Consider the following 26142-nt stretch of genomic DNA (forward strand, 5'->3'; position numbering starts at 1 on the left):
CACACACACATGCAGTCTCTGGGTCAATGCGGCAAACCTCACAATACATTTGCTGAAGGACCTTTCTATTCTTCTCCACCTGGCACACCCCCTTGGTGCTTCCAGACCCCTGTGTTCCATTTGCAGCAACATGGATGGAGCTGAAAGGGATCATGCTCAGTGAAATAAGCCAGAAAGAAAAAGAAAAAATACTGGATGGTCTTACTTATAGCAGGAACGTAGAGGATCCAAATAAGGGATCAGGAAAAAAACCCTAATTAGAATAAAGTAAAGATAAAAACCAACAGGCAACTATAAACCAGAGACATTCTTCAGGGGGTGGGGAGGAAGGGAGTAGGATCAAAACAAGGGTGGGAAGAGCACAAGGGAACATGATGATAGTTCACATGTGAATGGGTGGTGGGAATTTCACGGGGATTATAACCAAGATGAAAATACACACATTGTACAAAAATGAAAAATGATGTAAGAAGTATAAAAAGTTAAAAAAAAAAGATGACAGAGCCTGAATATTTGGGCAGGACTTGCCACTCCCTCCTGCTTTCTACCCCATTGTGATCACACCTCTCTCAGGATACACTTCTCACAGCTGGTACGGTTTGCCCTCTGACTTGATTGTGACTTGTCAGTGGCCAGGACTTTCTCTTATTTCCTGACCCTTAGTGATTTGAGCATTTGTTTACTTATTTAAAAAATTACCTATTGTTACTGAAGTACCATTGTCCCACATCCTTGCCAGTGGTTTGACAGTATAGGATTTCCCCCATTAGGTGTAGTCACAATAGCACTACCCCGACCACCACTGAAGCACCCCGAATCCTCCACCCAAGTCAATTAATTGAGTATTTTTTTTAAATACAGGAATAAAATCACATAGGAGTTGGTATATAGAAGAAATGGATGCTTGACTATTATGTTTTAGTGGTTATATAGAGAAAAATAGTCCTGTATGTTTTCCTAGACCAAAATAATAACTTAAACTATAATTCCCATTTTCAAGCACCTTTTACTATTTTCCAGAAACTGTTTTAAATGCTCTGCATATACTGCCTCATTGGCACCCCCTGACTATCTTTTGTTGTAGGTGCTATAATGCCCATTTCACAGACAGAGAAAGTGACATTAGGGAAAGTTAAATAGCCTCTCAAGGTTACGGAGGCTATAACTGTTTGATTAAGGAGTGAAACTCTCTGACTCCAAAGATCATCTTGTATTCAGTACTATCTCATGCAATCTGCCACCATAGCCTGGTTTCAACTTCTTAAATACACATTAAAAGCATGCCTAGAGATTTTGCCATGGCTAAAGAAGCAGATAAAGGCACTCATTGTGAGAGTCCTATATTTAAGTGGTTTGAAGATAGTAGTTATGAGGTAACTTTAAAATTCTGAAATCTGGACACCTTGTAATTCCTTTCCGATGTTTAGAAGAAGCCATTAAACATTCTTGTTCCTGAGGGAAAGCTATCTTAATGATGTCTTTTTGACTTTCAAAGATATTTTTCATTTTTACCACATACTCCTTGACTAACTAAATCATGTAGGGGTACTCATTCCTGTGGTCTCAAATAGAGCAAGCAACCGAAGGCAAATTATGAAAACGGCTGTGTGTTATGCAGTCCTGGAACTGCCATTTGTAACAAGCCCTCCATGTATTTTCAGTGGGGGAAATCTTTTATACAAGAGCTTGCTTATAGGAAATAATCATATAGCTAATTGCACCTGCAATTAATGACAAATTTGTAGCTGGATGAGCAATTTTTATCCCAAATATGTTGGAGCCTCTTGGCAAAGTGACTGAGTTGTCAGAACCTTCTTACTGGGGACTCTGGGAATACACAGTGGAAGTTTATTTTCTTTCTTCTGTCTTTATCTTATCAACCTTTTGGAAACCTCTCAAACCTAGATATAGCTGACATTCTGTTGAATTTATAGGGTTTCTGAATATGTTGAACTTATCAAGATCTAGAATATGCCAGAATGCTTGGAAACAGGAAATTGACACCTAGGAATACCTTAATGCTCAGACAGAATTTCTTGAAGTACATACCCTGGACATTAGTTCCATGAACTATTAAGAGATGTCAAGGTGAGAAAATAAAGTGCTGTAAGGCCAAATTCACAGAGAAAACTGAGTTAAAAAAATAAGCAGCTCAAAGGTTTCTCTGCCACCGGACTTCTCAGAATCTTAAATATGGCAATGTGTGTTATGATTCTCCTGGGGTAGTATAATTGCTCTTTTTTAAATTTTGATTTGTTTTATTCAGGGAGTATTTCAAAACAGGGATCTGTAGAACAGGTGCTGGGGAGCTGTGGGCAAGTATTTTTTCCCTCCCTGGGTTTTCGGTATATTTTATCTGGCTGCAGGCACCACTGCAGCAACTCTGTGCAAACTGGATGGTGGGAGAGTGAAAATACAAAAAGTCAAAGATAACCCAAACTTTGGTATGTCTCATGATATAGAAGGATTTCTGTAGTTATAAAGATTAAAAATTTAAGAAAATAGTGAATCCTATTAGTAACTTAAACATTTTAACATGCATGGATCCATTTGGATAAACTTGAAATTTTATATTTTCCCACATAATCACTAAGAAAACTGTTAATTTTCAACTAATGTTCAATCATCACAGTCAATAATAATTCATTGACCAAAAAAATGGGAGAATTTAAATTTCATGTAAGCAAACATTTGTGATCATTCACAAGTTCAGTTATTAGTCTCCGTGTCATTCTTTTTCTATTCTGAACCATGTTATGTGGAAATCATGGCATAGAAAGTAACTGTACAGTGTGGTCCAAAGGAAGGAAAGCAAGTATATTGTACTATCGTAGCAGCAGCCCTGAAGTTAAGGTGAAGTTGTTTTCATTCTATTATTGATAAATACACACTCTCTAATTATAGATATCCAAGAGTTTACCATCAAAGTAGGTCTGTAGTTTTATTTTTCTAAGAAATTTGTTTGAAAAACATTGAGAGTCATCAGAGTACCAAGAGAAGAAAAGGATATAGGCTTGAAGGGGAGCTAGATATAGGTTGTAAAATTGTTTCAGTGTCATCCACCTTCCCAGGCTTGGTAGGAGAAGTTTATTCTCACTAAAGACACCCTTTTGGAAATCAGAAATTCTGTCCCTCAGCTGCACTCACCACGTTTTGACTGCTCAGTAGCTATATGTGTATAGTGGTGGCTGTATTAGGCAATGCAGATATAGACCATTTCCATCACTGCAGAGAGTTAGATGGGAGTGAGGAATAAGAAAGAAAATCTAAAATGGCAGGATTTTATCACCAAGGGGTAGTTTGTGAAGTTACAGAATTTGAAAAAGAATCATATCCTAAATTCTTTAAAACTGAGAACTCTTTAAATAGAGTTTCATGCTCACGAATAAAAAAAGCATAAAATATGCAGAAATACAGGGAAAGATAGTTTAACCTTAAGTTGTGTATGAACATATTTTTGCTTCTCAACTTATTAGTAGTAAGGAAGGAAACAAGCCAGCTGGTTTGGAAGTTCATCTTTCATGGACTCATCAAAAGCAGGGACATCTTAGCTCAAACAGCTTCATAGGAATCCCCTTCCATGAGTCCATTGTGTCTGTCCCGAGATTACGGCTGGCATAACTCAAAGGACAGACCTTCCAGCAGGGAAAGAAAATGCACTGTAGTAGGTAAGGGCAGGATCATGGCAGATGGTAAGTAGAAAAATTAATTGATAGAAAACAGTTTATAGTTTCAAGGGCTTTGCAGGCATGCATGGGGATGGGAAAACTGTAAGAATGAAGAGGCAGTAGAGGAGAGTTTTCTGTGCAGAAGCCAAGTGACACACAGATTAAAGCCAATCAAGGAAATTATTGTGTGAGAGTTCACTAGAAAGACCAGGGAGCACTTTGATTTAAGTTTGTAAGCAGGGGGAAAAAAAAGAAGGCTGTATGTAAAATAAAGAAGGAAAAAAAAGACGATTTGAGAAAATGTCACTGACATTAGTGTATAATTTTAAATATGAAAAAACCTCTGGGTTGGGGCCTCCCTGGTGGCGCAGGCGGTTGAGCGCAGCGCTGTGAAGCTGTCCGAAGCCTCTGGAATGCGGGTTCGATTCCTGTGGGCCAGGATGATTCCCACATCTCGCGGCAGACCTCTCCTGTCTCACCCGCTGCTCCCTCTGCTGCTTCCCCTCTGTCTCTGGTGAATCCTCTCAACCTCCCGTATATCTGGCCTGTACCCTGGTTCTTGTATAAATAAATACATTTTTTTTAAAAGAAAAAACCTCTGGGTTTATATTTTAATACTAAATATGTCTAATTACTACTTTACTGATTTAAAATGCAGGAACAAAGATAAGTACAAAGATAAGTTTGCTATGAAAACATAAAAATAAAGAGGTCTTGGCGGTATAAAATTATCTTAGGATGTAAAAAGTTGGATGTTCATTTACTTTTCATTCATTTATTTAACAAAAATTTTATGAGCCCCTTCTTTTTGTGGGTATTGTTGTAGATACTGGGGAGCAAAGCCCAGGATATGCCTTACTGAGTTTGCCTTGCAGTGTGGGAAGACAGACTTTGAATCAACAAATACATAGAATGCCAGATGTTTGTATGTTATCTAAAAGAAAATAAAGTGGGCTACAGGGGATCAAGAATAAAGGAAGTAGCAAGTGTTGCTGACTGAGAGTAGAAGCTACTATTTTTACATAATGGAGTCAGGGATGTTCTCATAAAAAAATACGGCTTTTGAGCAGACATCTGAAGGAAACACAAAAGCCAGCACGTGACCATCTGAAGGAACATTGTTCCAGGCACAGGGATTAGTTTATGCAAAGGTCCTGAGACTGATGTAAGCTTCGAACTGTCCAGTCAGCAGTGAGGAGTTGGGTGAGACAGGAACTCAGTGAACGAGAAAGCAAGGGAAAATGTTGAGTCAGACAGGAGGATGACTGGCTTAAAGATCTCTAGACATTTGGGGTCTCCCCTGGTGGCGCAGCGGTTGAGTGCTGGGCTGTGAAGCTGCCTGCAGCCTCTGCAGGACTGGTTCCATCCCCGGCCACCAGTGAGGGTCCCACATGGCGCACAGACTTCTCCTGTCGCGCCCGCTGCTCCCCTCAGCAGTGTATTTTGTCGGTCTGTCTGTTCTGTTCCCCGCTCTGGCTCTGGTGAATCCTCTCACCCTCCCGCACTTCTGACTGTACCCAGTGCTTGTATAAATAAATAAATCAATCTTAAAAAAAAAAAAAGAAAGCTAGACATTTGCATAGGTAGTGAGCTTTCTCTGAAAGAGATGAGAAACCATTAGCAAGTTCTGAGGAGAATAGGTATGTGACCCAACTCATGTTTTGCTGACTTTCTGCCTGTGCACCCCGTAAGTGTCTGCCACAATACCTTTAATGCTTGTTTGCCTCAAATAGGAGTAGAAATAAACGAAATTGTATTAGTATTCTGCAGTTCTTGTTGGGTAAATTTTACACAAATTTCCATTGTAGTTTTAAAATAACATCAACTTGCTTTAAGCTGCATTTTGAAAGGAAATCCAGAGACAGTTTTGATGGAAAATTTTTAGGGAGAGATTTCAAAGCTGAGGAAATAGATCTTAGACACTGTCAGGTAGTTTTTTCTATTTTCTACTGCTTTTTTTAAAAAAAAAATTAAATTTAAGGCTCAAGTGACTTTGGCTAAGGGAGGGCCAGAGCAGGTACTATAAACCCAAGCTTCTAATTCGGTTTCTTTGGCTCTAACATTTTAGGCAAAGAAAGACTAAAACAAAACAAAACAAAACAAAATAAAAAAAACAAACCCCCAAAAACATGGGGAAGAGAGGATACAGAGGTATCCTCTTCTCTTTTTTCCTGGACTATGAAGTTTAAAACAGACTTCCTACATGTAAAAAGTATCTCCAGTATAAAACAATGATCGTAACAACAGGATATCACTTTTAATTGCATAAGAAGTCCAAACTGGCTATAATTGAAAATTTTTTCAGATAATTGAATGGAAAAAATTATGCAGGAAATTTTCTTTTTCAGAATGAGAAGGAAGTTTGGAAGAGGGAGGCAATGAAAATAGGCAAATGGTGTCATCCTTAAAAACAAACGAATGTTTATTTAATTGAATAGTCTTCTGCATTTTTTTGGTTTGTAAAAATCCCTCTATTTTAGAGATGTTTTTAACTGTCTGTGTATGACATTCTTTGAATATAGACAGTAGCCATCATTTAGTTCATAAGGGCATGATTAAGAGTGCGGTTCTCAAAGATAATGTCTAGGCTGGAAGGGCAAAGGGAATATATAGAACCAAGAATTAAGAACAGAGATGTCGGGCCTTCCTGGTGGCATAGGGGTTAAGACACAACCTATGAGGCTGTCCGTAGCCTCTGGAGCATGAGTTTGATCCTCAGGGCGACCAGGGAGCTACCCACATGGTGCAGCAGACCACTCCTGACCCTCCTGCTCCTCCCCCCTCAGCAGGGTACTTGGGTCAATCTGCCTGTTCTGTTCCCTGCTCTACCTTTGGTGACTCCTCTCACCCCCTGCACCTCTGGCCTGTACCCCAGGTCTTGCATGCGTGCATAAATAAATTAAAAAAAAGAAACAGAGGTGTAAAACTAACGTTCAAGGGAGAGAGCAGGGATGGATATAAGGGCTTATTTCATTATTTCTTTTTAATATTCTCCCTGAGCTGCTTTCATTGCAGAGAGAAAGGTGGCAATTATCTTGCCTCTGTTTCCGAAATAAATTACTGGGCATTTGAAGGATCGAGTGCATCACACCTATACCTCAGTTCAGGAGTGAGTCATCCCATATAGCTTTTAACATAATATTTAGCCTTTTAGTTGACTTTTTTTTTTTTTTGGTTTGCCATCTTAAAATAATATTAAGACAATATGAACTGCAAAGATTTAATAGTCTGCTCAATAAAAAATATATTTCTAAATTTGACCAAAAAAACTGTTTTTTTAGGAAAGTGAACAGTGGGGTCTGGATTTAGAGTAAGGGATAGAGAAAACCAGGTAAGCTTTACAGCTTGGTGGACTGTCACTGTCTCTTCTATGCAGTTGCTTTCACAGGACTGACACTGACAAATAGGGACCTTCGACAACTTTTGGCTATTCAACAAATGGTGAGAAAATTTCGATCCCATTTTGGTTGTTGAGATGAACTAGTGCATTTCAATATGTCTAGATTCTTAAACAACATTCTGAAAGTCAGGTAACATTTTGGACTCACATATCTTTAGTTTATAGCATTCTACAAAGAGGAACAGCACATCTAGAAGAGTATTTCAGTATAGACTTAAACTGTCTTAGTTATAAGAGATCCCTGATTACTTTTGCAGCTAACAATGCAAACCCAGAAAAATCCCTAAATGGAAATCCTAGCCTTCCCAATCACCAAGTCTGAACACTCTACAATAAAGGCCACCCAAAATAAATCCATGCCATAATTTCCATGATGACAGTCCCCAATACAGCATTTGTTATTCTTTCCTTCAAATCACTCGAATTCTTCCCAAGTGCTGTCATGTCTCTAGATAACAGCCGCATGGAGATTCAATGTGAGTTTAAATGAACTTTTACATGCCTCTATATTTTTCCTTGGACTTTATTATTTTTAGAGGCAAGCGATGAAAGGTTATTCCCTGCAAGATCTGGCCAGTTAAACGTGCAGCATAAAAACCTGAAGCCCCGCAGTCAGACACATAAAGAGCAAAGGGGAAAATGTGAAAATGTTCTATCTGGACTGCAGCTTTTCAGAGTGTGCAGGGATGATGTCATTTGTTTTTACAAAATCCAGTTTAAATTTGTTCCTGCCTTTCAAGAACTGCAGCAGAGTGCATCTGTGGAGACTTCCTGCATACTATATTTCAGGACGTTGGAGTGTATGCTGCATCAAAATCCAACCAATCACAGTGTGGAGTCCTGCCCTCCCCAATTTCCATTTGTTCTCCCACCTGAAGCTTGTGTTAGAGCATCACAGAGGCTTTGCTCCATGCCTCGAAGGGCTTAAAGGAGAACACTGCCAAAATAAAATCCGACTTCTGGTCACCCACATGTATTCGTTTCACTGACAAATAACCCCCAAGAAATGGTCTGTTTGTGAAGTATGTTTTGCTTTGCTTTAAATGACCTCATAGCCTTTTGTTTTTGCAGTCCCTGTGTATCTGGAGGGGCAGATAAGGGAACATAAAACCTGGGCAATTGGACTCTCAACAGCAGTAGCAGGGCCTCCAAATTCAATACTAAAAATTACCTCTGCACAAAGCAAACCCATTCTCTGTGTCCATACTCATACACGATGACGGCACCATCTGTAATGCTGTAAATGCAGCATTTTTCAAACTCTAATAAAGAGGAAGAGGAAGATTATTGCATGATGTTCCCCTACAAAATAATGGTTAAGATACAGAGTGAAGAAGACATGCACCCGGTAGTGAGGTTATCAACTGACTTTCTCTGGGTGCTTCCCCGCCACATAGAAACACAGCATATTGACAACAAAGGTCTCAGTGTGGGTTCTTAGGCTGTGAGAAGCAGAAACTGAACTCTGGCCAGTTTCAATCAAAAAAAAAAAAAATCACAGGAAGGTACGAGAAAGTCATAGAATGGAAGAAAGGCTGAAAAGATTGACCCAGAGGCAATGGGGTCTTGTATTATGGGGGGGTTTCTCTATAGGGAACTGCTTGTCAGGGTTGTCAGGTACTGAGTGATCTCCAAGCTGCCCCTCTCGTCACACTGCTCCAGAGGCAACATTCCACTGGCACACTGGCAACGTACCCACCCTCTGGCTTGGAGAGAGGAAATTTTCCCCTAAGAAGGTGGTGTTGTGTTGCATCAGGCAACACCACACTGATAAAGAAACTGGAGTCCTGGAGCAGGCTACATAAGGCAGGATGCTGCTGAACAGCAAAATCCTGGCCTTTATACTGATAGAAGAATCATACAGCATCAGTTGTGAGAGGAAGGAGGACAAACAGAAAAGGGAGGGGTGAAGCTAGAGAATGTGCTGTCATTTATAGTTGTGAGTCTGCCCTCCAGGCACTTCTCATCTGCTTGATAACTCAGTATTGTAATTGAGATCAAGCTCTAGATCACCCAGCCATGGTTTCCATCTTATCAACAAGGCTTTCCACTGATCAGCTTCTGGGGTCCTTGACAGACAGCCCCTGGGGTGTTCCCGGTCATACCTTGTGATCAAACTTTAAGCTCTTGGTTGATTTGAAAGGCACCTTGTAAGGTTTGGCTCTGACTGACAGACCCAGCAGTTCTGACCTTGTATAGGAACAGACCTGAGGTAACAAAATGGTGGCCGAACAGGCCACTTAGGATTAGCAGACCCACAGTGGTGCTATCTCCAAAGTGGAAGTTGTTTGTTTGCTCTTTTCTATTACTGGGACCACTGCCTTGGGTCAGGGCCTCAGAATTTCTTGCCAACATTAGTGATCCTTCTCCCTTATCACAAACTGAAAAAGCTTCAATGGTTCCTCACTAATGCCAAGCTTGGGAACTTCTGAAAGTGAACAGAAGTGCTGTGGATAATCCTATCAGGACAAGAGGTGCAAATCAGGACAGTCTGTGGTAAGCTGGCAAGAGCAGCATCCCCCTGTAAGCACACACCTCTGCTTACTGTGCTTCACAAATACCTACTGGATTCTTTTCGACTTGACAATTCAAGAAGAACCAAGAGGTCTTCAAGGATAGAAATGAAGCCTTCTTCTTTGTGTATGTATCATCTCAACTCACGTTTGGAACTGCTTGGTGCCCTGTGGACCATATGCTCTTACGATGGAGTGTAACTGTTAGGGGGAAATGATGTCCTGAGCTAATCCCATACAGGATTTGTGGACTCCACCCCCACTCCAGACCAAAGCCATCAAGACATTGGGAAAGACAAATCCCGTCACCACCAAAGGGAAGGTGGCTGGGACCTGAGGGTGGAGTTAAGCAGCCAGGTTGGGTATAAAAACCAGACACGTGGGCCTTGGGCTGGCTCGCTGTTGCTCGCCTCCTGGCTTCACGGCTCCTGGCTTGCAGCCAGCTCTTAGAGTGCCATTTGGGATTCCAGATCGGCGGAGCGGGTAGGACTCATTTAAAACTTTGTCTCCCACTTTTCTCCCTGAGCTGTACATTTCCTCATTTCCCCTTCCCTTGTAAATAAACCTTTTATCAACCTTTCGCATGTGCCTTCAGTAGAGCATTAAGTCCTTTTAAACGCGCGGGTGAGGACCCACAGTCAGGCACCCCGTTTTGTATCGGGGCTGCCCTATAACATAACTGTATTTCCCCCCACACCCAAATTTCCTACGCTCTATCTCCCAGCGTTGATACCAGGGAGGCAACGTTCACACCTTTCCTCCTTACCTATCATCATTCTTTCTTTCTAACTGTGGCACCAAAATGCCTAACTCTCTATTGAGCAAATGAGTAGGATAAAGGAGTAAATGAATCTAGACCATTTCTATTTATGGAAGATGTTATTACTTGAAATGAAACAAATAACTTTTTGGGTGAACTGGAAAAAGAAATATTTTAAGAGATAATTCCTAAAATGAATGATGCTTTTTTTTATTACATACAATGGAATACTGTAATAGATTTTCCCCAACCAAACTTATTTTATGGGTGACCAGATTTTTTGATCTTACAAATCCTCTAAGCTATCTTTCAGAATGCTGGTTTCTGAAATGCTGGAATTGGACTGGAACCTTCTGGCCTTCTGAATACAAAGAGATCTACCCTGGATTGTCTTTCCCATGACCTGCTCTATCCTTAATGAATCACAAGGGCATACTATTGATCCCCATCAGTGCCAGATCACATCTTGAGCAATTATAAGTGTTATAAAAGACTTTTAAAAATTTCTGTGTTTTTCTACATAGTTGCATCTCAGACACAGGATAAAAGAACTTTCCTAGATCAAGCCAAACCCCAGGCAGACTCCTTCTAGACCTCTCTGAAGACCCACTGGACAGACTAATGAGTTGTGCTTTACTCCACACAATGCCCTTTCTCCTACCAGCGGGATGTTTTGAGAACGAGGGACTCAAGCCTAATGAGCTACAGTGGCTGCCCCAAAGTTCTGTGATAAAGCCCCAGGCTGTCAGCATAAACCAAGACCTCGCTGCCAAATAAATCCTGTATCAGAAACCAGGACATCTCCTGCCCTCCACTTGTTCTCCTCCTGTCCATCTTATCCATATTGTTTCCCTTTCTTGGAAATGTTTTTCCCTTCCATCAGGCATTCTAAAGCATGCCTCATTCATTCAGTTCAAGAACAAGGCTTTTTATTAATACTATAACCATGTTGACTTTTTATAACCATGTTGACTCCTTGTTCAGAACTTAAGATGCAGAAACCGAGCTACATCAGATGCTATTGAACCTTGGATTCTTATCTTTTAAGTCCCAAGCATTGGTACCAAGTTTTGCCCCAAAAGAATAATATGGAAAAATGTGGTTAAGAAATGGAAAATGAGTCATGTTTATGCTAATAATTTTCTTCATTTATAAAAAGGTTTACTTTACCAGACCAAATATTTAGGATTTCAGTTATTGATTTGAGAGAAAAATGAGTTAACTGTGGAACAAAAGGGAGGAGGCAAATTGCATGGGAGGGGTGAAGCATGTATTAACAAGTAGGCAGGGTGGTAGAGAGATGGCTGAGTTCTTTGGAACATAAGTGGATAAAGGTACCATGGAAAGACGTGTGGAATTGAGAAACTCAGTTGAGAGTAGAGCAGAGTCATTTTGAAGCTCAAAAGCTGAGAAGATTTTAATCAAAGAAAACATGCATGAGGACCCATCAGACAGCAAGTTTTACCAAGCAAAATGGTTTTTCAGGTTAGACATTCTATAACACTTCACACACTTTCTCTCTTTGCTTATCGCTGATAATTCTTTTCCACATTCTCATTTTAGATGCTCTTTTTGGAGTCTGTGTCTGCACCATCACAGTTAAGGTGAAGGGTGACTAATCACCTGGATAATTCAATCAGTGTCTCCAACACTGCCTCTTCAGGCTCCTCCCTCTCCGGTGCCCCCTCCTTCCTTGACTAATCTGCATCCTCCAGTCACACTCTTTTGATTGTTTAAAAAAACTTCTTGAATTATCTGAATAATTGTTTTAATTTTTTTTTCAATTCACATTGCTTGAAAATACACAGCTTGACTGATACCAATGAATAAAAATCTCTACATCTGCAGAGGGTATCACAGAGAGAAAATAAAACTCTACATTTTCCATTGGTTGTGCTATTTACCTTGTTCAAATTTTTGAAATACTCCAAATTTAAAAATGGTACTTATATTTATAAGCATTTGCACACCCATGTGTTGAAACTGACTGTTATTTATATTTAACTTTTCTCCATTTTACTTCATAAAACTATTAGGACACTAAAGGTCACTATACGTTTAGCTTGGTTAAATTTCTAAATCGTTTTTTAACTTGAATTAAAAGACTGAAAAAACATAGTATTCTGTCTCTTTCTCAATCCCTGTCTTTGGGGATTTAAACTCTGTGATGGTAGACCCTAAATATTCTTTACTTGTAATAAACTTTATTCCACTGCTGATAGTTCAGTGGGTCTCACTTAATAACATTAGTCAAATTCAGTGTCAATCGTTAAAAAGAATTTTTCCCCATCTCCCTGAAAACATCTTTCTAGTAAAACTTGTTTGTTAAATGATAGAGCTCCCTTAACAAATAAAACATAAGCCTGTTTGCAGCTTCTTTCCTCTGAGGTGATGATAAATTGCTGAGGAGTAAAAGCCTCCATACTAATAACAGGAAAATTGACTCAAAGATCCCATCATTTTGTTTACCAGCTGTCTTTACAATTCTATAATAACCTTAGCCCACATTATAAAGAAATTGTTCAGAGATAGTAAAATAGACGAGAAACAAATGATCTCTGCTGAAATTAGTTTAAGCAGGGGAACAGGCTGGAAAGAAAGATTTGATCCAGAAACTTACCTATAGCTCAGGCATGATATCCGGTGACCACATATTCGGTGCTGAAACACAACTCAGGAGCATTACATCATCATGACAAACTTTCATTGGCTGCAGAAACCCCAAGGATAAGACAGGCTTTTAAGGTGCTGTGTGAAAACTCCTGTTGGCTCTTTATCAGGCTGTGGCCAAAATACTGAAAGACAGACTTTTCTTATACTAATACCTTGGTGGCTGAACTTCCAAAGCATTGTTAACCATTTCTTATGCCTGTTTATCTCTACTTCAGTCTCTAGTTTGAAATTTAAGTCTAACCTGTTGGAAGATTTCTTTTTTAAATTGATGTAAAATCTTTGTTTTCATGCAGGTTTTGTGCACAGTGTCATTCTGTGACTGGCTCTTATCTCCCCTGTTACTCTTCAGGCCATCTTTCTTATTTTTAAACTATATTTGAATCAGTCAATTTATTTGCCTCTCTATTACTTATTATGTCCTCATTCTCTCCAGGCAAAGAGGACTAGCACCCACAGTTTCAAGAAAGCACAGTGTGTTTGTTTATTTTGAGCCATTTAATTGGAACTAATGCACCAAACCCTTAACTTCCTCATTATTCATTTTCATCATTAGTTTTTTTTTTTCTTTTGAACTCTATGAGTTATTTATGTACTGCTTGTTTCCATGGAGATCTATAAACCAAAATCATGTGCATAATTATTTGAGGGTATGAGGAACTTTCAGTGGGTGAGTGAAAGTGGTGGGGTACCAGGCAGAGTCCCCACATCCTCCATGGATCCCCTTCTGCATCCATCTCTGCTGTCTGAGGAAGAGACTTCTGATGCAGGGGAAGGTGTTGTAGATAGAAAGAGGGGATGTTTTCACAAGTATATGGATCAATCAGGAAATGAAAATAATTCACATTACAACTGAGTCTCAGCCTCACTCTGTCTCTGACAATTTGTTGGTAAATCTTTCTCTGAAATTTAGTAGTGCACGGAGGGAAAAAAAATGATGACAGGAGTGACTGAATTAATATTTTTAAGTATCTTATGCCAGCTCTCTCCTAATAATTTGACTGTAGTCTTTTAAAAATAAACAAACACACCCACAAAATACATACCCTATTGAGATCCCCATGGCTAGAAACTGAGAAGTAGACCTAAAGTGCTTGCCTGGCTGTTCAGCTCTGGTGTGTCCCCCAGTTCCCCGGGGGCTCCTTTCCTCAGCCATGTACATGGAAGGTCAATTCATCTACTGCAGGAGGAGTATCCCTTCCCCAACCCCCAGAGGCATATTCTGTAGACTCTTGTCTAGGAAGAACAACTAGTGGCCATCTCTCATTACACAGTCATACTGAGGATTTAAGGTCATAGATTAAAATTTTCAGTTATTGAAGAACATTTCTAACAGATCAGGAAGGAGAGAGAAATTAGAGAGACTCTTATTTTGTCTCTGCTAAGAGGGGGAAGGGATGTGCCAGTCAAGGATTCCCAGTCTCTTTGCTAGGCTATACGAAACAAAATAAGTCATGTTTCCTGCTCTCAAGAGGTATCAATATAGGGGTGAGACTATATTAATTCATAATTACTGCTGAAGTCTGAGAAAATGTGATAGGTTTATCTACATTGGTGGACATTTAAACGAGAATGGAAGATCCTAGTAGAGGAGGCAGTTGAGTTGAGTTTTGAAGAAGCAGGAGTTAAGTAATTGAAGAGAGAGGCAAGAATTCCAATAAGAGAAAACAAAATGGAGAGGTAAGGAAGAATAAATAACATGGTCTGAGCAATAGTAATATTTTTCTATCCATGGGAAGAAAGAGCAGTGAGGAAGATAAAGTTAGATCAATAGATACGATCAAATCATGAAGGGCCTTGTGACTGAAGCTACCAAATATGGACTTTAAGTTCAAAGCCACTGTATGTCATTGAAAAACTATAATCAGAATTGGACTAAGCCATATAAGTCTAGTGGTAGCATGGAATGTACTGGAACCAGAGATATGAGTTAGCCTGTATTACAGTTAAGAGTTGGCAGGAAACAGATGGCACTTTCAAAAGCCTTACCTATAGAGAGATGATTGAAGGACTGTTTTTAGGGGTGTTGACAGGGTTAAGGGAATCAACAAAGCACCCAGAGAACCACAACAGTAAGAAGCTGTTATTGCTCTGCACCTATTACCAGAAACATAACCCAATGGGAAGCCACAGAGAAATAAATCTGGGTGTTACAGTAATTAGTGCTTTGGGGGGCATAGAGAAGGACAGAAAAATGTAGAAATGGGATAGTGATGGGAAATAATAACTAGCCCAGCTGGCTAGCCAAGTAGACCAGGAAAGACACCACCAAGCCCTGAACAAAGGCATTGGGGATGGAGAAAAGGAAATATGAGAAAGTTTACTGATAGACTCAATAGTACAGGTAAGTGTGTGTGTGTGTGTGTGTGTGAGAGAGAGAGAGAGAGAGAGAGAGAGAGAGAGAGAGAGAGAGAGAGAAAGCATGCATGAGAGCAAGAGAGCAAGAGAATGGAAATATCTAGTGTGGATTATTTTTTAGTTTAGACAAATAAATGAACAGTTGTTTGTTCAATGACTAGCTTCAGTCTCAGAAAAATTATATCTGAATGCTTCTGGAATATCATCTTATCTGTGTCTAGAGCTTAGAAGATAAATCAAGGCTCAAAGATAGGATTGTGAGACAAGAGTGCACACATTGTTTCTAAGGCTATGGGAGGGAGGGAGATCACCTAAAGGAAGTGTGCATGGGCCTCCTTGGTGGTGCAGGGGGTTGGAGCGCAACCTATGAAGCTGTCTGCAGCCTCTGTAGCACAAATTTAATCCCTGGCCAGGGAGCTACCCACATGGCGCAGCAGACCTCTCCTGACTCGCCCGCTGCTCCCCTCAGCAATATACTTCAGTCAGTCTGCCTGTTCTGTTCCCCACTCTGTCTCTGGTGAATCCTCTCAACACCCCCCCACATCTCTGGCCTGTACCCAAGCTCTTGTATGTATAAATAAGTAAATCTTTAGGAAAAAAAAGTGTGTATAATGTGACTAGAGAGGACTGACACGAGCCTGGGAAATAGTTATATTTATGCAGCAGCTGAAAAAAGAGGGAACTAAAAATGAAAACAGAAAACATGTTCAGAGAGGAGAAAAAACAAAACTTAGAAAAGTGTAATGTTACAAAATATGGGGAAGAGAGGAGTTTCAAGGAGTGGTCTCAAGGACAAATATAAAGAGAAGTCAAGTGAGGTGAGTATGGTTTGAGGCAAAAGAGAGATCTTTGGTAATGTTGGGAAGAAAAGGTTTAGTATAAGATTTCAAAAACTGCCTAATCACTTCTCCAGAGAAGATGCACAGATGACCAACAGGCACATGAAAAAATAAATGTTCATTATCAGTTACCATCAGGAAGTGCAAATCAAAACCATAATGAGATACCACCTCATGCACTTGAGAATGGCCTATATCAAAAAAGTGCAGAAACAAGTGTTGGTGAGTGTATGGAGAAAAGGGAACCCTTGTATTCCTTTGGTGGGAATGTGCATTGGCTCAGCCCCTAAAAAAAAAAAAAAAACATATCAGGGTTTCTAAAAAGATTAAAAATGGATCTGCCATTCCACTCCTAGATATCTACCCAAAGAACACACAAACACTAATCACTAATTTGAAGGGAAACTTATACTACAATGTTCATAGAAGAATTATTTATAATAGCCAAGCTATGGAAACAACCTAAATGCCCACTAACACAAGAGTGGATCAAGAAGTGTGGGAAGATGAGCTTGAGTCTGGCACCTTAGACTACTTGGCAAGATGTGGTCTATATACACAATGGAATACTATTCAGCAACCAAAAAAGATAAGCTCATGCCATTTGCAGCAACATGGATGGAGCTGGAGAAGATTATGCTTAGTGAATTAGTCAGAAGGAAAAAGAAAAACTGGATGATTTCATTTATAGGTGTAACATAGGGGAACCAAACAAGGGATGAGGAAAAGAAAAAAAGTACCAGGCAAATATAAATTGGAGATATTCAGCAGGGGAGGGGGAGAGATTAAAATAAGGGTGGGAAAAGCACAAGAGACTATGGTGATGGTTCATGGGTGACTTGGTGGTAGGATTTTTATGGGGGACTACACCTGCGAGGAGAAAGAAAACTGTACAAAAACGAATAATAATGTAAAAAATAGAGAGAAATTTTAAAAATTAAGGAAAAAAATGCAAACTGCACATTGAAAAACAAAAACAAAAGCATGGGGTATATACACAATGACAATCAAAACAGACAAAATCATGTCATTTGTGGCAATACAGATGGAACTGGAAGGGATTATAAGTGAAATAAGTCAGAACAAGTCAGAAGGAGAAAGATAAATACCAGATGCTGTCACTTACAGGTGGAATACAGAGAAACCAAACAAAGGATCACAAAAAGCCAAACTTAAAATCTAACCCTTAAAAGCTGACAATAAAACTGAGGAGGAGGAAAGGGAGGAGAAGAGAAAGTTCCAGAACAAAGTGAACTATGGTGAACTACGGTGATGGACTACAGGTGCTGGGTGCACCATGGTAATAAGACCTGAAGTTGGGAGCGCACTATACTCCCGAAATAAAACAACATTGTAAACCAATATTACTTCAATAAAAAAAAAAAAAATTGCTAGGGGCTAAATCGGGCTGGTCATCTGTTTTTGTGTGGTTGATAAGTCAAGAAAATTTTTGTTATTAAAAGGATGGTCTCACTCATAGCAGGGATCTAGAAAACTTAAATAAGGGACCAGGAAAATGAATAACTATAAGAAAGTGAAAATCAAAATCAACAAAAACTATGAACCAGAGACACTTTTTGGGGGGTGGGGGGCGGGAGGGGAGGGATTGGGGTCAGAATGGGGGGATTACAATTGTATGGGGAATATAAAAATAAAATTTATTAATTAAAAAAAAAGGTAGAACAAAATAAAAAGTACAATAATATTTTCTACCCATGAAAATGATATTAAATTTAAATCTCAGTGTCCATAAAATGTTTTTTTTGGTGATAGAGCTAATACCTTTTGTTTATTATGTATTGTCTACATCAGTTTTCATGCTATCTCCATACAGCTGAGTAGTTGCAACAGAAGCCTTTCGGCCTGAAAAATCTTAAATATATACTCTCAGGGCCTTTATAGAAAAAGTTAGTTGACCCCTGGTTAGTAGGGTGATTGTGTTGATGCCAGATAATGGTGGAGAGCGTCTTAACCATGTGATGAGGAATTGGAGAGCAAATCTAACTGTCTTCTGCAGAACCTGGCTATGAAGAAAGGAAAGAATTAGGATGGTTGGTGGAAGTAACTGCAGGATTGCAGTGTTTATTAAGGTGAAATAAAAATTCTTGTTTGAGACAGGAGGAGATTAAGATATTTCAAAAGTTAGCAAGAAAGGAGGGAGTGGGGTCACCAAGGAAAACATCCCGCAGGAAACAGTAATGAATGGCAAACTCGGCCCCTTCTGAGGTGATGGCGAAGGCAAATCCTGAAGGCCTGGATTGCTCAGAGAAGTGGCAGACAAAATCATTTGCTGAAGCCTGAAGAGGCTGATAACACTTATGGAGTTTGAAGAAGGAAGTGAAATGTTTGAGATTGAGGAAAATGGGAAAGGAAATTGAACAGAAACACAGCCTGCATGAATCTGTGGTGATACCAAATTAAACTTGTTTGATTCTCTCCAGCAGAGTTTGTCAGAATAGGCAGGAGAGTCGAGAAACGAAATAGCTCTATCAACCCAGGTGTGGGGCCTCAGATAGCAGTTGCAGCAGGGGTGCAGCTGATGCAGGCCCATTGGTCCAGGGTAGTGGGAGGAGTTTTGGAAGAGATGGGTCCCAAGTTCCTCTCTTTCCTGCTCATACCTGTCGCACACTGTCAGCTGACTCATGCATATGCTTCCTCTGCTTGGAACTCTCTTATGAAAACCTGGAAACTAAAGTGAGAAAGAAATGGCTATTTGAGGATTAGAGTTCTTCATGGGCCTAGGGGGTAATAGGATATTGACAGTGAAGGTGGTAAGCTGGAAGAATAGGCTGTTGTGATAAAAGAAGACTTTGGGTCTCATGGTTTGAAAGGCCATACCTAGTGTTTAGTCCGCCAAGGCTACTATAAATAACAAAATAGCATGACTGCTTGGCTTCAAAGACAAAAATTCATTTTCTCATACTTCTGGGGGCTGAAAGTTCACTATCAAGGTGTCAGAGGGCTATCTCCCCAGTTCGCAGAAGGTCACCTCTGTGTCTTTCTATGGTCTTCCTCAGTCACCCCATTTTTGTTGTCTCTTCCTCCTCTATAAAAATACCAGTCCTACTGGATTAGAGTTCCATTCTCTCTCTTTTTTTTTTTAAAGATTTATTTATTTATGCATACAAGAGCTGGGGTACAGGCCAGAGATGCAGGGGGTGAGAGGATTCACCAGAAACAGAGTGGGAAACAGAACAGGAAGACTGAAATACACTGCTGAGGGGAGCAGCGGGCAATACAGGAGAGGTCTGCTGCACCACGTGAGTTGCTCCCTGGCCGGCCCGGGATCGAACTCATGCTGCAGAGGCTGCAGATCGCTTCATAGTGTGGGCCCTAGTGTTCTACTCTTAAGAGCTCACTTAAGTTGAGTTACCTCCTTTTAGATTCTATCCTAAAATACAGCTGCATTGGGAGTTAAAGCTTCAACACCCAAATTTTGGGGAACACAGTTCAGTCCATAATGTCGAGGCAGAATGCAGAGTATGGAAATGAGTTGCCAAAATGAAGAGCAACTAAAGATGATCAGAGTTTAGACAACCCAACAATTACTAATCTCACAACAATGTGACCACACATTTTGTGATTGAATTTTTTGAATCTTCCTATTCCAGTGGGATTTTTAATTTATTTGTAAAATGAGGCTGGTAGAATGATAACCACGGGTAGTAGAATACTCAGCAATTAATCTGTGAAACAGATTTTACCTACAAAACTTGGATGAATAGCTAACATTTATAGGTCATTTGACAGTTATAGGTCAAATGTTTCTTTCTGTGTATATTTGTACGTATGTATGTGTGTATCCATATATATACCGTAATTACATAATTACATTTTGCCTCCAGAGAAGCTGATATGGAATGGTGTAGAATAAAAATTCCTTAAAAATTCACATTAAATAATCATTTTTCACATGGAGTAATAAAAGAGGAGTTAGCTTCATAAGTAATAGTCTACTTATATAAGTGGGCAGCACATACTTAGCTTGTGTTTTCCTGCATTTTATGCCACTTATTTTTTCATAGCTGGTAAATACAAGAAGAAAGCTAATCAGATAGTGTTAGTGTCATTTCTCTAGAGAGATAACTGAGGTTTGAGAACAATATATAACTAACAAAATATTAGCCAAACACTGGCAAGAGTTTATCTATTTTTCTAACTCTTTACATTAATATATAGTCAATTATATCTTTCTCTAAATTACTGAAGTTGTTTAAAAGTTGACTTTTTAGACACATTAGATACTCTAGGAGGCACAGACCTCTTATTTTAAGATAAAGAGGCTAAGGAACCATCTAGTTAACTTGTCAGACTTCAACTCGGAAATCCAGACAACCAACACTAACAAATCCTAAACACTGGCCAGATGAACTGGAGCCTAGACCAGGTTGGGCATCTACTTTCCTTGCTCAGGGCTCATCTGAAAAATGAGGTGTTTGGTACAAACAATCTCTTTTCACTCTAAACTCCTATATGTCCATAACTCTTGCTTTCCAAGAATTCTAGGGCTATTCTGCAAGGCAATTCTGAGTTATAAGTCCTTGAAACCAGAAAATTCTACCAACACTGAAGCATGACTAGCTCTGGAAGCAGTAAATTCTGAAGACCATTTTTGTAGACCAGTATGTCTGGGTATGTCAAAAGACATTCTGGAAAATTTCAAAATAGGAATAACTGTATTTGACTTAATCTATATGTTATTCTAAATGAGAAAGCAATAGAATGCACTGATTAATCAAATGTTCTCATCATCAAAATTCAGATGTGATGAGAAACCACTGGAATAAAGTTATTACAAACAGATCAAAAAAACCTAATTTTTAGAAGTGAGGAAAAATTAAGGTTATAAAAGTACTAATTATGTAAAAATACTGGGAACCAGATTAGTAGCAAAAGACAGAGGTATAAAATTTAATAAATGCCAAAGGATCCTTGAAAAAACAAATAAAATTAAAGATCACTACACTAGATGTGATCTCAAAGGTAGGGTAACACGTTATAAAAATAAAGTTCTTCAAAAATTCTTGAACTGTATTCTAGGTAATAAGGTTATAAAAATCTTAAAACACTAACAAGATATTAGTAACCAGTGTTTGTTTGCTCCAACTGTAATAGATATTCAGCAGTGCAAATGTAATTTCTGAGGAATGTCATTTATGACAATCTCAAATTACAAACTGCTCATTAGGTCAAAAATGTAGTCTTTAAGAGACCTCAAAATATGAGAATGGAGAAAAAAATAAAATATAAAGAGCAATATCAACTTAAGGAGGTGCATGAATTGCTTCAGTTCTATTTAATCAAAAGACAAAACAAAGTCAAACTTTAAATTGATGATAGAGAATTAGGATCTCTATACAATTTCCTATAAAATTCTGAATCTGGAAAAAGTTAAAGAAACAACCTCAGGGTTGGAAAATTAGTTTTGGAAAAACTCAAAATTTTTCCATTGATGCAACCTTTTTTGAAAAGGAAAATGATTCTCTAAGCATCATTATTTTTTTTTTCTGGATACTGACTATGCCAATCTAACTCTCCATTTTATCTTCTGAAAGAAGGTCCCACCTGGTAAAGAATAGAAATACCATTTGTTCAGTCAACTCCACTGCCTTCATACACATGAATGCATGTATGAATGTGTGAGAGCTTACCTGCCTTTTCCACTACTTTTTATTACCTCTAGTCCTATAAAAAACGTATTTTTGAAAGTTAAAAAAAATATTACCTCTTATCAAGTTAGCTGAAACTTAATCTTAGAAGGTTCCAGATTCTTTGAAATTGGGAAAGTACTTAGGGGGAAAAATATATATTCCTAATTGAAATTTTTTTTAAGATTTACTTATTTATTTATACAAGCACTGGGTACAGTCAGAAGCGCGGGAGGGTGAGAGAATTCATCAGAGCCAGAGCGGAGAGCAGAACAGGCAGATGGACTGAAATACACTGCTGAGGGGAGCAGCGGGCACAGCAGGAGAGGTCTGTGCACCATGTAGGACCCTCGCCGGTGGCTGGAGATCGAACCAGCACTGCAGAGGCTGCGGGCAGTTTCGCAGCCCAGCACTCATCCGCTGCGCCACCAGGGGAGGCCCTCCTAATTGAATTTAAGGAAAGCTGGTTTTGACACCCTTCACAGTTAATTTCCAAACTGCATCTTCTACAATTTCTTTAGCAATCTCCTCTCACCTTGAAATCAGATACATGATTGTTGAATTTTTCTTGGGGTCATGTTATGCATAAAGTTATAAATTCCAAACTAGACATTATTTAAAATTACTCAAGAGGTTGCAGAACCTAAAACACTGCAATTTAAATTTGATTGGTGAGTCTGACTCAGTTTTCAGATGCTACAGAGGAAGGCTTATGATTCTTAAATTCAAAGTGAATATTTCAAGCTAGGCAGTCTTGACAGACTAAATCCATAGTTTTCCCAGGAAGCTTTGTCTGCTTTCCTAACTGTGCCATACCAAGAACCAGTTCTCCTTGTTAGATCTGGCTAGCTAGTCATGTATTTTACTTTCAGTTGTAGACCCAACATGCATGAAAGCAAGCATCTCTGAGGTTTTACTTTTAGTAGCAGCAGGGATGTACATAAAATAGAGATTTGTTCTGAATGAGAGACATCTCTCATTGGTGACTAATGGACATTTTCTGTCAGAGAGAAATCAAGGTATGACTTATGTGGTCTTGGTATGTTAATCTACTGCAGAAATATTTGAAGAGTTCATTTCCAATGCTCACTTCTTTTTTTCAGGAAGGAATTTCTGTCATTTATTTGAGAATGCAGCACTTTCCTTACTCACCACACATCAACCAAATGCCACGTCCTCCTTCACATGGCATCCATCAAACAACAGTCATCATGGGAAGAGAGAGGAGGGGAAAGAGAAACCTCCCACATGACTGACAGTCTGCTTAGACAAAGCTCATGCTGCATTAGACAGTCATATAGAAGGCACTATTATAAATGCAGGCAGCAAGTGTAGTGTTTTCTGATTTTTCCTACTAGTAACTAGAAATAATCTGTAATTTAAAACTTTATTTTAATAGAATGTGGCTCAGCTTATTTATTGAACATAATACATTGAGCTCTTGCTACACATAATATGTGTGATGACATTAAGAAACGCTTGACCTGCAAGGAAACACAACACATTTATGATTTCAAAATTTACCAGGAGTCATGTTAGCTTGCTTGCTTGTTTATTCATGCATGCATGCATGCATGCATGCACACAGAAATGCCAATGAACAAGTAGTCTAACATGTTGGCTAATTTAGGGAGGTATAGACTTGACTTACGATATTTAGAAAACTATTTAAGTATGACCTTGTAATTACTGACTATAGGGAGTGCACCTAATGGCAGCAAAAGCAATGAACTAGAAAGTGTTTGTTTTCCTGCCAGAAGTTTAGTGACAGGGTGTGTTTCTAAAGCTTTGGGAACAGGTGCCATTTACCTGCCATTTACCTGCCTCCACTTCCATTCTGCCCACATCCCAGATGCTTTGGATTACGATGCCCATCGTGCCATAATCAGACTTTCTGAAAGGGGGGCTGCTGGAAAGGAGAAAGGAGCAGGTCAGATATACATAAATGGGGCCCGGGGAGGAACACATGACATGTGGTGAGGTTGCTCCTGTTTCTTGGTCTTGGTGGCTGTAGAGTTTTTGCAGGCAGTCTCTCCGAAACAACGGCAGCCATTACCTTGACCAACTTGGATGGTAAATTTTGATGGTACACTTTGGGTCACTCCTCTCCCAGTCCTCTAAGCCCTGCCCAAACTTTTGCTTATTTTTTCCCTGCCAAGAGGTGCCATGAACTCATTCTCCTGGAAGCTACATGGTGAGCTGGGCATTTGTCTATAAGCAGAAGTGTGATTTTGGAATTTAATGGGAGTCTGTTATTTGAAATCCTTTCTCTTCTCTCTCTCTGTACCCTTTGAACTTCTCACCAATTAAAACACTTTGAGGGCCTCCCCGTTGGCGCAGCAGTTGAGCGCTGGGCTGCAAAGCTGCCCGCAGCCTCTGCAGTGCTGGTTCACTCCCCAGCTGCTGGGCGAGGGTCCCACATGGCGCACAGACCTCTCCTTCTGCCCACTGCTCCCCTCAGCAGTGTATTTCATCAGTCTGCCTGTTCTGCTCCCCTGCTCTGGCTCTGGTAAATCCTTTCACCCTCCCGCCCTTCTGACTGTACCCAGTGCTTGTATAAATAAATAAATAAATAAATCTTTAAAAACAAACAAACAAACAAAAACACTTTGAGGGCCTCCCGGGTGGTGAAAGGGGTTAAGCACTGCACTCTGAAGCTGTCCGCAGCCACTGCAGCACAAGTTCGATCCCCGGTCAGGGAGCAACTAACATGGGGCAGCAGACCTCTCCTGTCTCACCCACTGCTCCCCTCAGCAGTGTATTTCAGTCAGTCTGCCTCTTCTGTTCCCCACTCTGTCTCTGGTGGGTCTTCTCACCCCCCACATCTCTGGCCTATACCCCAGCTCTTGTATGCATAAATAAATAAATCTTTTAAAAAAATAAAACACTTTGAGTACACTAGAGATATATTATCCTGTTTTGATTTGTGTGGGTGGGACAGACTCTTAGAATGGAGAACATTTTATTCCCTTTAGCAGTTTGGGGTCCCTGGGCACCCCTCAGTTTCACCACAGTGTCAGTATATCCTGTGGTTCCTCTCTGATAATTTCAGTTACACCATGGCCATGATCCATGATATTCTATTTTTATTATATGAAGACTAATTTTATATTTGATTCAGTATTCTATACATGTACCTGTATGTGGTACTGCAGACACTACACTTTGATCAGATTCCTATTATATCCTGTATAATTTTAAATCATAGTGTAAAGCTATAGTTTCTCTTTGTAATCTAGTTCTTTAAGAGTTACTAAGATTCTGCAATAGTTATGCTGATGTTGGTGATGTAGGATAATACATTTGACTCCCCAAAAAAGAGTAACACCTAAATTTTGGAATTTAGGTGGGAATTTAGTATGGGATTCTAAGAAGTTAATGATGATTAAAGGTGAGAAGGATTGTATATTGTTAAAAATGGTAATTTAACTAATATGATAATATAACTTAATTACTATGATTTAATTTAATTATCATAACAATTCAATAACATAAAATACACAATAATGTTTACTTAGTAGGGACATGGTTATAATTTAATTAATATGATAATATAACTTGATTATTATGATTTAATTATAACAATTTAATAATATGAAACACACAATAATATTTGCTGAGTAGGTACATGGTTATTTGTACCATGGTTATTTGTACAACATGGAAAGCACAAAGTTTTACATGGCCCATGACAAATTAACATGTTTTACCTGCTTTAGTATACCTGGAAGAAAAGAAAAAATAAATACTGAATAGCTACTGTGAGCCAGATACTATACCAGGTCCTTCATGTGCTTCAGTGATATGACAGTAAAGAGAAAATGCAAAGTGATCATGGTCAAGGAGACAGGATTTACTCAGCTCTGTTTTACAAAAGACACACGATAATGCTTCTCCATTTAAATACACCAAAAGCCACTTTAAAGTTCATTAAGTTGGTTAAAAGCTATAAGAAAAATGAATGCTTCTCTTTTTATTGCGTAGTTTTGAATATTTTCAGTAGTAATGATTAGAAGCTGAATATAGCTAAATGGTTGAACGTATATAATTTGCATCTCACAGAGCATGTTTCATCTCATGACTTCCCAAACTAATTATAACACTAGATTTATCTATTAATTTTCCAAAGAAAGTAAATACAGTTATAGTGAGAGTACATAAATACCAACTTACTTGGTCCTAAAGAAGCTGGCCCCCAACAGACAAAGCATTTAATGCACAGGGCCAATTTAGGGTCCATGAATTCTTCAAGCTTGATTACTTTTAAGCTCTTTAGCAGAACCCTC

This window comes from Talpa europaea (genome assembly GCF_964194135.1).
Source record: "Talpa europaea genome assembly, chromosome: 6".
Taxonomy (NCBI): domain Eukaryota; kingdom Metazoa; phylum Chordata; class Mammalia; order Eulipotyphla; family Talpidae; genus Talpa; species Talpa europaea.